Here is a 12,344-nt window from a genome sequence, read left to right as displayed (position 1 = left end):
ATTCCTTGGACTGAGGAACAGCTGACCAGTACGTTGTCAGTAGCCGCTAACAGTGGGTGAGTTTGTATGTTAGCCATAGCACCTTAGTAGGCCATATTTTAACTAAGAACTCCAAATCCATTACACAATGTTTTCAAATTGGTCCTAAATCCACTTGATTTTATTTTAATAATATTCCAATCTTCCTTACTCAAAGATTATTTTACCAGTAGCTTCTTGCCCATATCACTGTCCCTCATCTTCAGCTTGCCCCACCCAGACCCTTCCTCTCTGTAGGGGCAGCTCATGGCCTTTGTAACTGGAACAAGGAAACGTCATGGTGGAGATCAGACCAATGGACTCGCTCTCCAAATTTCCCCACTTTCCACTGCTATTCAAATCGGTGTGGGCTGGTATTACAGAGGAATATCCAGCTCTTGGGATTATTACTTCCCCCCCTTTTAAAGCTAGTACTGTGCTGTTGTGATGATTGTATGTTCTTGAATCTGTTTCAAAATTATGGTAACATTGCAAACGTGCCTACAGTGCAGCTTATCACATTCACTAGTATTCAATGCCATGTCATTTTCCCCGAAACTTAACCCAATATCTCAGTGACAATGACAATGTATATGAGCATATTCCCAATCCTGATGTGGATCTATTTAATTAAAATGAAAAAAGGGTATCTACATGACACAAATGATTTTGTTCTGGTCAAGATGAAAAGGTGAAGCATCAAAGTAAAATTCAAAATAAAATATGTGAATGTTTTAAATTATTTGCAGGTTAATTTGAGGTTAACCAAAGTTCCTGAGCTCCCTCCATTAGATTGAACACGTTTGATCTTGCACATCAACAGCGCCATGTCCCAAATTCAGAAGATAAATAATTTAGGATTTATGTAAAATGTTCACTCTGTTCCCAAGCCTTGTCCATTTTTATTGAGGTTACACAGAAATATAGCCAAAAATAGAAGAGCTGCATTGCCCTGCTGGCTTGTTAGACAGTGTTAGCCATGGGAAATGTGTTCTTGCTTATTTGATCTGACATTTAGTGCTGTTTATTCTTTATGACTGGGGGGAACTTAGTTGAAGCTAGAATCACATTTGCAGTGATCGCAGAGAACCAGCTTTATATTATTGATATATGCGTCAGAGCAATTTATTACTTATTTATTTTGTGGCCTTGTGGGTTGGTCATAACGTTTTAATCTCTGGAGCGCTTAAAAGAAGTCAATATCTGGAAGTTTGCACACCAGAACTGGCACAGCTTTCAGATATTGCAGTAACCACAACCTGCTGAACACATCCCAGGAAAATTGCCTGGATTTGGAATTTAAAGCAGGCTATCTGGCTTTGCCGGGAGCTGGTGCTATCGGATCTGGTTGGACTGAAGCATGGTGGAGAGGGAGGGGCCCTCCTGACCAACTCTGGCAACATGTAAAGGGACCTCTCTGATCAATGATCATCAAAGTAATAGTGAGCCCAAATTTTAACACCAGTTGATCTGAACAGGTCAGAACCACTGACATTAGCAAGATAAGATATGAAGAAATAGGAGCGGGAGAATGCCATTCAACCCATTAAGCCAAACCTATCACAAAAAGACATTTGATAAGGGTGCCATATTTGATTTGATTTGGTTTATTACTGTAACATGTATGTACTGAGATACAATGAAAAGTATTGTATTGCATTCTAACCAAACAAATCATACCTTACATAAGTACAAAATACATATGTACATAAGTACGTAATATCAAAGGTTATTGTAGAAAATGAAAGCCTGTGGTATCAGGGATAACCTATTGGCCTGGATAGAAGATTGCCTGGCTATAGGAAGCAGAGAATAAGCTTAAATGTATCGTTTTCTGGTTGGCGAGATGTAATGATGGTGTCCCACAGGGGTCAGTGCTGGGACCTCAACATTTGAATATTTGTGTAAATGACTTGGATGAAGGCACCAAAAGTGCAATAGCTAAATCTGTTGATGACACAAAGATAGATGGGAAAGTGAGTTGTGAAGATGACATAAAGAGTTACAAAGGGATATAGATAGATTAAGTGAGTGGGCAAAGATGTGGCAAATGGAGTATAATGGGGGAAATATGAAATTATCTATTTGGTCGGGAAGAATAAAAAAGGAGATAATTATCTAAATAGTTAGTGACTGTCAAGCTCTGAACTGCGGAGGAATGTAGGTGTCCCAGGGCATGAATGAAACAAGGTTAGTCTGCAGGTACCACAAATAATGAGGAAAGCTAACAGAATGGTATGTTTTGTTTAGAGGAGAATTGAATGCAAGAGTAGCGGCATAATGTTTCAGTTAAACAGGGCTCTGGTGAGTCCACATTTGGAATGTTGTGTACTGTAATGACCATCTTATTTAAGGAAAAATGTAAATGCATTGGAAGCAATTCAGAGAGGACTTATTAGACTAATACTTAGAATGGATGGGTTGTCTTATGAGTAAATGTTGGACAGGCTGGGCTTGTGTCTGCTGGAGTTGAAAAAGTAAAAGGTGACTTGATTGAAACATAAAAGATCCTGAGAGGTTTTGACCATGTGGCTATGGAGAAGATATTTCCTCTTGTTGGAGAATGTGGAACGAGAGGCCATTGTTTAAAGGTGAGGGAGTGGCTCCTTTAAGACAGAGATGAAACGAAATTCTTTTTAGAAGAGGCTTGTTAATCTTGAAAACTCAACAGACAGTTAGAAGGAGCAGGCCATTCGGTCCCTTTAGCTTGCTTTGCCATTCAATAAGATCAGGGCTGATCTTAGATAACAAGGTGTAGAGCTGGATGAACACAGCAGGCCAAGCAGCATCATAGGAGCAGGAAAGCTGACATTTCGAGCCTAGACCCTTCTTCAGAAATGGGGGAGGGGAAGGGGGATCTGAAATAAATAGGGAGAGAGGAGGAGGCGGATAGAAGATGGATAAAGGAGAAGATAGGTGGAGAGGAGACAGACAGGTCAAAGAGGTGGGGGTGGAGCCAGTAAAGGTGAGTGTAGATGGGGAGTTAGGGAGGGGATAGGTCAGTCCAGGGAGGACGGACAGGTCAAGGGGGTGGGATGAGGCTAGTAGATAGGAGATGGGGGTGGGGCTTGAGGTGGGAGGAGGGGATAGGAGGGAGGAAGGACAGGTTAGGGAGGCGGGGACAAGCTGGGCTGGTTTTGGGATGCGGTAGGGGGAGGGGAGATTTTGAAGCTTGTGAAGTCCACATTGAGACCATTGGGCTGCAGTGTTCCCAAGCAAAATACGAGGCGCTGTTCCTGCAATCTTCGGGTGGCGTCGTTGTGGCACTGCAGGAGGCCCAGGATGGACATGTTGTCTAAGGAATGGGAGGGGGAGTTGAAATGGTTCGCGACTGGGAGGTGCAGTTGTTTAGTGCGAACCGAGCGTAGGTGTTCCACAAAGCGGTCCCCAAGCCTCCGCTTGGTTTCCCCGATGTAGAGGAGGCCACAACGGGAACAGCGGATACAATATACCACATTAGCAAATGTGCAGGTGAACATCTGTTTGATGTGGAAGGTCTTCTTAGGCCTGGGATGGGGGTGAGAGGGGAGGTGTAGGGGCAGGTGTTGCACTTCCTGCGGTTGCAGGGAAAAGTGCCGGGTGTGGTGGGGCTGGAGGGGAGTGTGGAGCGGACAAGGGAGTCATGGAGAGAGTGGTCCCTCCGGAAAGCAGATAAGGGTGGGGAGGGAAAGATGTCTTTGGTGGTGGGGTCGGATTGCAGATGGCGGAAGTGTCGGAGGATGATGCGTTGGATCCGGAGGTTGGTGGGGTGGTATGTGAGGACGAGGGGGTTTCTGTTTTGGTTGTTATTGCGGGTAGTGGGTGTGAGGGATGAGTTGCGGGAGACATGGTCAAGGGCGTTCTTGACCACTGAGTGGGGGGAAGTTGCAGTCCTTGAAAAACAAGGACATCTGAGATGTTCGGGAGTGGAATGCCTCATCCTGGGAACAGATGCGGTGGAGGCGAAGGAATTGGGAATAGGGGATAGCATTTTTGCAGGAAGGTGGGTGGAAGGAGGTGTATTCTCGGTAGCTGTGGGAGTCGGTGGACTTGAAAGGGTTATCGGTTTCCAGGTGGTTGCCACAGATGGAAACAGAAGGGTCCAAGAAGGAGAGAAAGGTATCAGAGAGGGTCCAGGTGAACTTAAGGTTGGGGTGGAAGGTGTTGGTGAAGTGGATGTTTCAAATTATACAGATCCATCTACCCCTGATATCCTTTGATTTTCCCTTTATCTCCTTCCATCTCATTCCTCAAACCACCCTCATTTCCTATTCCCTTGCCCTGACCACCAACTCTTCCCTCCGCATTAACAGCTGGCTGCAAAATCATCCACGCAAATTCCCAGCACATAGTCAATTAATCCTTAAAATGCCAGCAGCCCCAAATCCTGTCTCAATCCCCATTCTCACTCATTGGGCTTGACATCATTCTACATTACAATGTGCCCCTTTCATTAAAATCAGCCTGGCCTCCATGGCTGGACTCTGGGCAGTACAAGCTTTTCTTTTATCATAAATATAAAACACACAAAAATGCAAAATTTTCATAAACAGAGTAGATGCTTTTATTGGAGGTGCTTTTATTGCTCTTAGCCAACATGATGGGTGACTTGTTTCCTGATCCCTTGTCTGTGACCTTTGACCAGTCTTTCTCAAATGGTGAGTTGTAACCTTTACCCCCAGGGTCAGGGTCATGAGCAATGGAGCTCAGACTGATTGCTGACAACTGAACAGTCACTTTTAATGATGCACTGATTGTGTTGTTGACTGTCATGGGCAAAGTCATCACAGTCCCAGAGGCCGGAGGGCTGCTCTCTCATTAGAGAGAGAGAGAGACGACTGGTGGTGGTTTAACTTGAGGGTCACCATGCCTCAGGTGAGGGGACAGGTTGAAAAGGAGACCTCTTCATTGTGACCTCACCTCCAATCCCCAGCCAGAGCAGGAATTAAACCCACATTGCTGGCTTCACTTTGTATCACAAACTAGCCAATCCAGTCAACTAAGCTAACTGATTCCTGTGGCTTTAATGGGCTGCTCTCTGAAGCCTGAGTGCTGTAGTGAAGCTCAGAACAGGCAATGCTTCCTTCCTTTTGTAAAAACCTTGTCCTTTCATCCTCGCACACACAGCTCCTCACCCGACCCACAAACCCAACACACTCAAATCCTCAAAGGTTTACTCTGAGCCCCATAATGAGGCTTTAAACCGGATCGCACCAGGAAGGTGCTTGGGGAGCACTGCCATAGGTATCAATGTTGAAATCACTCAGCCAACTTTTACATTTCCAAACCTTAATATAAATCTTGACTTTAACTAAAGTTAGATGTTGAACAAATGCAGTAATACAGCAGTTAAAGAAGAAAAATAATACAATGTCTGCATTCTTTAAAAATTGAAATGGTTTCAAATTAAAAATGCATTCACAGTTGATCTGCTAAAAGCCTTGTATAAATAATTTCTGCAGTCAGATTTTCACAGGAATTATCTACAGCACAGTTTATGGAGGGTTCATTGTTAGTGCCTGTCATTGGTTCGGAGAGAACCACTAGCTGGTTTTGATAATTCTGAAGTTGAGTAAAGGAGAGAATTTCGAGACAGTTGAGAAAGCAGACTCCTGGAGAGGTTCAGAGCTGGAAAAACATCAGGAGATGTCTATAGCAGAAAAAAATCCCAGATCTAGCTTCCAAAATGAATAAATGAATCACAAATCAATGGAATACGAGAAAGGAAGAGATAGCAATCAGGATTTCATTTGTTATCCAGATTCTCACATTCAGGGTGAAATAGTGAAGCAGAATAGCTGGTGATTCAGTTTGCTTCATTGCTGATGTATGATCACATCAAGTTGTCTTTGTCAAACAACTTCACTGAGATCAAAAACAACAACTGAGGAAGGGTCACCAGACCCGAAACGCTAACTGTTTTTTCCCTTCATAGATGCTGCCAGACCTGCTGAGCTTTTCCAGCAACTTCTGTTTTTTTTCCTGATTTACAGCGTCCGCAGTTCTTTTGGTTTTTATTCACTGAGATCAACTGTCTCTGAAATATTGTGTTTCTACCAAATAATGTTGTATTTTGGGGTGGGAGAGAGGGACTTGGTGGTATTTCAGCCAGGCTTGACTGAGGCCAGAGAGGTAGGCGACAGAGTTTCTCAAACTGATCCTGATGGGAAATGCAGCTGAATTAAAGCTACTGAGCTGCGACATCCGCAGTGCCATGTGTGTGTACTCAGTCAATGGCTCCCTGCAGCTTGAGGATACCCTGGTCCAGGTACAGCCATGTTGTGGCTCCTCCTGCTTCTTTCTCTTTAAACAGAAGACAATGAAATCCTCATTCCAGGTGCATACAGCCTCTGTGACCGGCCAAATGTACTGATCAACAGTGAACTGCAACATGAACAGCTCTGGGAACAATGTCTTGGCAAATCATACAACAGGGGTGTTAGAGAGCCAGACCATTCAACAAAATTGTGCAGGAGGGTGGGAGACGGATCTGGAGGGGAGATTTGGAAAGTTAAAGTCAAGCAAAAAGGCAGTATTGTGGGGTAGAGACAGGAGTAAAGAAAACCATAATGCAACAGGAAGGTACAGAACATACAAACATATAAGCACATCAGCAAATAAGGTCAGAGTACAGAAAAATGCTAATAAAATGGAATTAAAGGCTCTTTTTGGAAAGCTTGCAGCATTTAGAACAAGATGGATAAATTAATTGCATAAACAGAAATGAAGTTAGAGGATACAATAACCACAATGGAGGCAAGGCTGCAAAGTGACCATGACCAGGACCTGAAGTTCAGGGTATTTGGTATTTTGGAAGGACAGGAAGAAAGATAAAGGAGTTGGGGTGGCTCTGTTAACAAAGGATAAGATCAGTACAGTTCGGAGAATTAATCTTGGTTGAGAAGATCAGGGTTTGGGATCAGTTTGAGTGGTGATGAAAAATAACAAAGTAGTCACTGGTAGGATTGGCTTATACGCTCCTTAGTAGCTACACTGTACAAGCTATACTGTATATTAAATTGAAAAATAGTTGGGGTTCGTTGGCTATTTCAACTTTCACATAGATCAGATGAATCAAAGTAGCAAAGTAGTCTGGAGCCTATTGATTCATAAAATGTATTCAGGACTGTTTCTTAGAACATTTTATTTTGAAACCAACCAGGGAGTTGGTTATTTTAAATCAGTGATGTGTAATAACGCAGGGAGTGGCTTATGTTAAATAGGTAATGTGTAATAACGCAGGGAGTTGGTTATTTTACATCGGTAATAACGCAGAGTTAATTAATGACGTTATAGGAAGCAACCTTCTTGTCTTGAATATGAGAGTGAGAAATTCATTTTAAAACCAGTGTCTTAAACTTAAATAAGACAATTACAAGGCTATGAAGACAGAATTACCTAATGTGGAATGGTAAAGTAGGTTAAAAGCTAATATGGGAGAGACAGAGCAGCATCTTTAAGGACATATTTGATTAACCTCGACAAATATTTATTCCACTGAAAAAGAGAGATTCTGAGGAAGGGTCCCGACCCAAAACGTCAGCTTTCCTGCTCCTCTGATGCTGCCTGGCCTGCTGTGTTCCCCCAGTTCCTCACCTTGTTATCTCAGACTCCAGCATCTGCAGTTCTTGCTACCTCTAAGTGTCTCACAAAGTTGTGAAGCTTTTTGCTGCTCTCATTCCTAATCAGAGTTATTTGGAAAGTGTTTTATTTCCCTCAATGCGCTGACAGTTTATGGTTTCAGTCGAGGGTTTTTTTAAAGAAAACTTTCCAAAGAAATCTGAATGTCATTCTGCTTCTTCTATATTTCATTGTTCTGTATGGTTACCACATGAGGAAGTCAGAATAGGATTCCTCTTCTTCATTTCATAAAGAAATTAATTCAGTTTTTAAAGAGGTATCACTCATACATAAAAACATGGCTAAAGAATTGGTGCAGGGGGCAGGGATTCAGATTCCTGGATCATTGGGATCTTTTCTGGGGCAGAGGTGACCTATTCAATTGGGACGGGTTGCACCTGAACTGGTGGGGACCAAGATCCTGGACTGCTGTAAGGGAGGGCTGGGGGGTTAAATTAGATTGGCAGGGGTTTGGGATCCTCAACAGCAGGGAGGCAAGTGCAAGGCTGGAAGGAGATAGAGTAATCAGAAGTAGCAAGTTGAAGAGACAGGTCACGCTGGAACAGGATAGGGAGTGAGGAACGCCTGTTGGATTAAATTGCATCTATTTCAATGCACAAGGGCTGAGAGGTAAGGCCGATGAACTCAGGGTGTTGCTAGGTATGTGGGACAGGGATATTATAGCCATTACAGAAACATGGCTAAGGGAGGGACAGCACTGGCAGCTTAATGTGCCAAGGTACAGGTGCTTTAGGTGGGACAGAGGTGGAGGGAAGTGGGTGGGAGTTGCATTTTTGATTAAGGGGAGTATCACAGCAGTAGTCACAATGGAATAACTGAGGGATCATCCAGTGAGGCTTTGTGGGTGGAGCTAAGAAATAAAAAGGGGATGGTGACGTTATTGGGGTTGTACAATAGGCCCCCAAATTGTCAACAGGAATTAGAGAAACAAATATGCAGGGAGATTGCGGAGACTTGCAGGAGCAAAAGGGTTGTCAAAGTGGGGGATTTTAATTTTCCTAACAGAGAACATAGAACATGGAACAGTACAGCACAGTACAGGCCCTTTGGCCCATGATATTGTGCCGAACTTTTACCCTAAACCTAAGGTCTATCTAACCTCCACCCCTACCTTATACTATCATCTATATGCCTATCTAATAGCCACTTAAGTGCCCCTAATGAGGCCAACTCCACTACCCTCTCCGGCAATGCATTCCACGACCCGACCACTCTCTGAGTAAAGAAACTACCTCTGACGTCTCCCCTTTATCTACCTCCACTCACTTTAAAACTATGCCCCCTCGTAATAGCTACCTCTACCCGAGGAAAAAGTCTCTGGTTGTCCACTCTATCTATACCTCAAATCATTTTGTACATTTCTATCAAGTCACCTCTCATCCTTCGTCGTTCTAAAGAGAAAAGCCCGAGCTCTCTCAACCTTTCCTCGTAAGACCTTCCCTCCATTCCAGGCAACATCCTGGTAAATCTCCTCTGCACCTTTTCCAACGCTTCCACATCTTTCCTGTAATGAGGTGACCAGAACTGGACACAATACTCCAGATGTGGCCAAACCAGGCTTTTGTATAGCTGGAGCATAACTTCACGGCTCTTGAACTCAATCCCTCTATTAATGAAAACTAACACACCATATGCCTTCTTAACAACTCTATCCACTTGGATGGCAGCTTTCAGAGAACTGTGGACATGAAACCCAAGATCCCTCTGCTCCTCCACACTGCCAAGAATCTTACCGTTTACCCTGTATTCTGCTTTCAAGTTTGTCCTACCAAAATGAATCACCTCACACTTTTCAGGGTTAAACTCCATCTGCCACTTCTCAGCCCAGCTCTGCATCCTATCAATGTCCCTTTGTAACCGAGAACAGCCCTCTGCACTATCCACAACTCAACCCACCTTCGTATGGTCCGCAAACTTACTAATCCACCCTTCCACTCCTTCATCCAAATCATTTACAAAATTCACAAATAGAAGAGGACCCAGAACAGATCCTTGTGGTACACCACTCGTGACTGAACACCATGTTGAATATTTTCCGCCCACTACCACTCTTTGTCTTCTAAGGGTCAGCCAATTCTGAATCCAATCTGCCAAATTTCCCCCATCCCATGCCTCCTTACCTTCTGCATGAGCCTACCATGGGGAACATTATCAAACACCTTACTTAAATCCATGTATACCACATCCACTGCTCTACCTTCATCCACGTGTTTGGTCACCTCTTCAAAGAATTCAATAAGGTTTGTGAGGCATGATCTACCCCTCACAAATCCATGCTGACTATCACGAATCAAACTGTGCCTTTCTAAGTGATTATAAATCCTATCTCTCAGAGCCCTTTCCAATAATTTGCCCACCACTGAAGTAAGACTAACTGGCCTGTAATTTCCGGGGTTATCCCTATTCCCTTTTTTGAACAAGGGAATGACGTTTGCCACTCTCCAATCTTCCAGCACTATACCCATAGACAATGATGATGAAAAAATCATCGCCAAAGGCCTGCGATCTCTTCCCTCGCTTTGCATAGTATCCTTGGATAAATCCCATCTGGCCCGGGGGATTTATCTATCTTCAAGTTCCTCAAAATTCCTAGTACATCTTCCTTACTAACATCCACCTCCTCTAGCCTAACAGCCTGTTTCACACTGTCCTCCCCTACAACTAGGTCCCTCTCAGTTGTGAATACTGAAGAAAAGTATTCATTAAGGACCTCTCCTATCTCTTTAGTCTCCGTGCACAAATTCCCTTTACAATCCTTGATCGGCCCTATTCTTACTCTAGTCATTCTCTTATTCCTCATGTACGTGTAGAAAGCCTTGGAGTTTTGCTTGATCCTATCTGCCAAGGTTTTCTCATGCCTCCTTATAGCTCTCCTAAGCCCTTTCTTCAGCTCTTTCCTGTCTAACTTGTATCCCTCTAGAGCCTTTTCTGTTCCTTGTTTCCTAAACCTTATATAGGCATCCTTCTTCCTATTAACTAGTCATTCAACCTCTCTCGAGAACCAAGGCTCCCTCACTTGACCACATCTTCCCTGCCTGCTAGGGACAAACATATCAAGCACACACAGTATGCATTCCTTAAACAATCTGCACATTTCTTTTGTGCTCTTCCCTGACAGCATCTGTTCCCATGTTATGTTACCCAGTTCATGCCTAACAGAATTAGAATTACCCTTCCCCCAATTATAAACCTTACCCTGCTGTATGTACCTGTCCTTTTACAGACTATTGTAAAAGTAACAGTGTTATGATCGGTACTGCCAAAATGCTCTCCTACCGACAGGTCTAACACTTGGCCCGGTTCATTGCCAAGCACCAAATCCAAAGTGGCCTCTCCTCGTTTTGGTCTATCTGCATACTGTGTCAGGAATCCTACCTGAACGTGCTGGACAAAATCCGCTCCATCTAAACTATTACAACTAGAAAGTTTCCAATCAATATTTGGAAAGTTGAAGTCACCCATGACGATAACCCTGTGACTTCTGCACCCTTCCAGTATCTGCCTCCCAATCCGCTCCTCCACTTCTCTGCAACTATTAGGGGATCTGTAAAAAAACCCCAACAAAGTGACTGCTCCTTTCTTGTTGCTGACCTCAACCCAAACTGACTCTGTGGATATATCACACTCGAATTGCCTTTCAGTGGCTGCTATACTAGCCCTGACTAGCAATGCCAATGCCCGAATATAACAGTTCCTTACTGGCTCATGTTCTGTCCACACACCCACCGCTGAAAACGAGAAGGCCGCTGCTGCACGAGGTAAGTTTTTGTAGGAAAAAGCTTACCTTCCCAGCTGCACCCTGGCTCGCGCTCTCACCACTCCCGCCGCTGAAAGCTTTTGGACGGCCATAGCGTTAAGGCCTTAGATGGGATGGAATTTGTTAAATGTGTTCAGGAAAGTTTCCTTAAGCGGTATGTAGAGCATCCTACTCAGGAAGGGGCAAAACTTGACCTCCTGTTGGGAAAAGGCCAGGACAGGTGACTGAGCTGAGAGTGGGGGAGCACTTTGGGACCAGTTACCACAGTTCTATTAATTTTAAAATAGTTAGGGAGAAGGACAAAACTGGTCCACAGGTTCAAGTTCTAAACTGGGACAAGGCGAATTTTGATGGAATTAGACAGGAGCTTGCAGGGATTGATTGGAGGAGTTTGTTTGCAGGCAAAGGGACCTCTGTCAAGTGGGAAACCTTTAAAAGTGAGATAGCTAGGTCTATATGTTCCTGTGTGGATGAAGGGCAAGGTTGGGAGGAGTAGGGAACCTTGGATGACAAGAGATATTGAGGCTTTGGCCAGAGAAAGGAAGGAGGCATGACTCAGGAACAGGCAGCTGGGATCAAGGGAATACCTGGAGGTATCTAGGGGATACAGGAGTTTACTGAAGAAGGAAATCAGGAGGGCAAAAAGGAGGCATGAGATAGCTCTGGCTGAGATGAGGGTGAATCCAAAGAGATTCTTTCAGTATATTGAAAGAAAAAGAATAACTAGAGAGACAATAGGACCCCTCAAGGGCCAAAGTGGACATGTTTGTGTGGAACCACAGGAGATGGGCGGGGTCCACAATGAATATTTCTCCTATGATTACCATGGAGAAAGACATGAGGACTTAGGAACTTGGGGAAGTTAGTGGCGATATCTTGGGGACAGTCCCTATCACAGTACACGAGCTGTTGGAACTATTAGAATATATGAAAGTGGATAAATCTCCTG

This window comes from Rhincodon typus, chromosome 27, assembly GCF_021869965.1.
Source record: "Rhincodon typus isolate 14 chromosome 27, sRhiTyp1.1, whole genome shotgun sequence".
Taxonomy (NCBI): Eukaryota; Metazoa; Chordata; class Chondrichthyes; order Orectolobiformes; family Rhincodontidae; genus Rhincodon; species Rhincodon typus.
Note: the sequence above shows the minus strand (reverse complement) of the source record.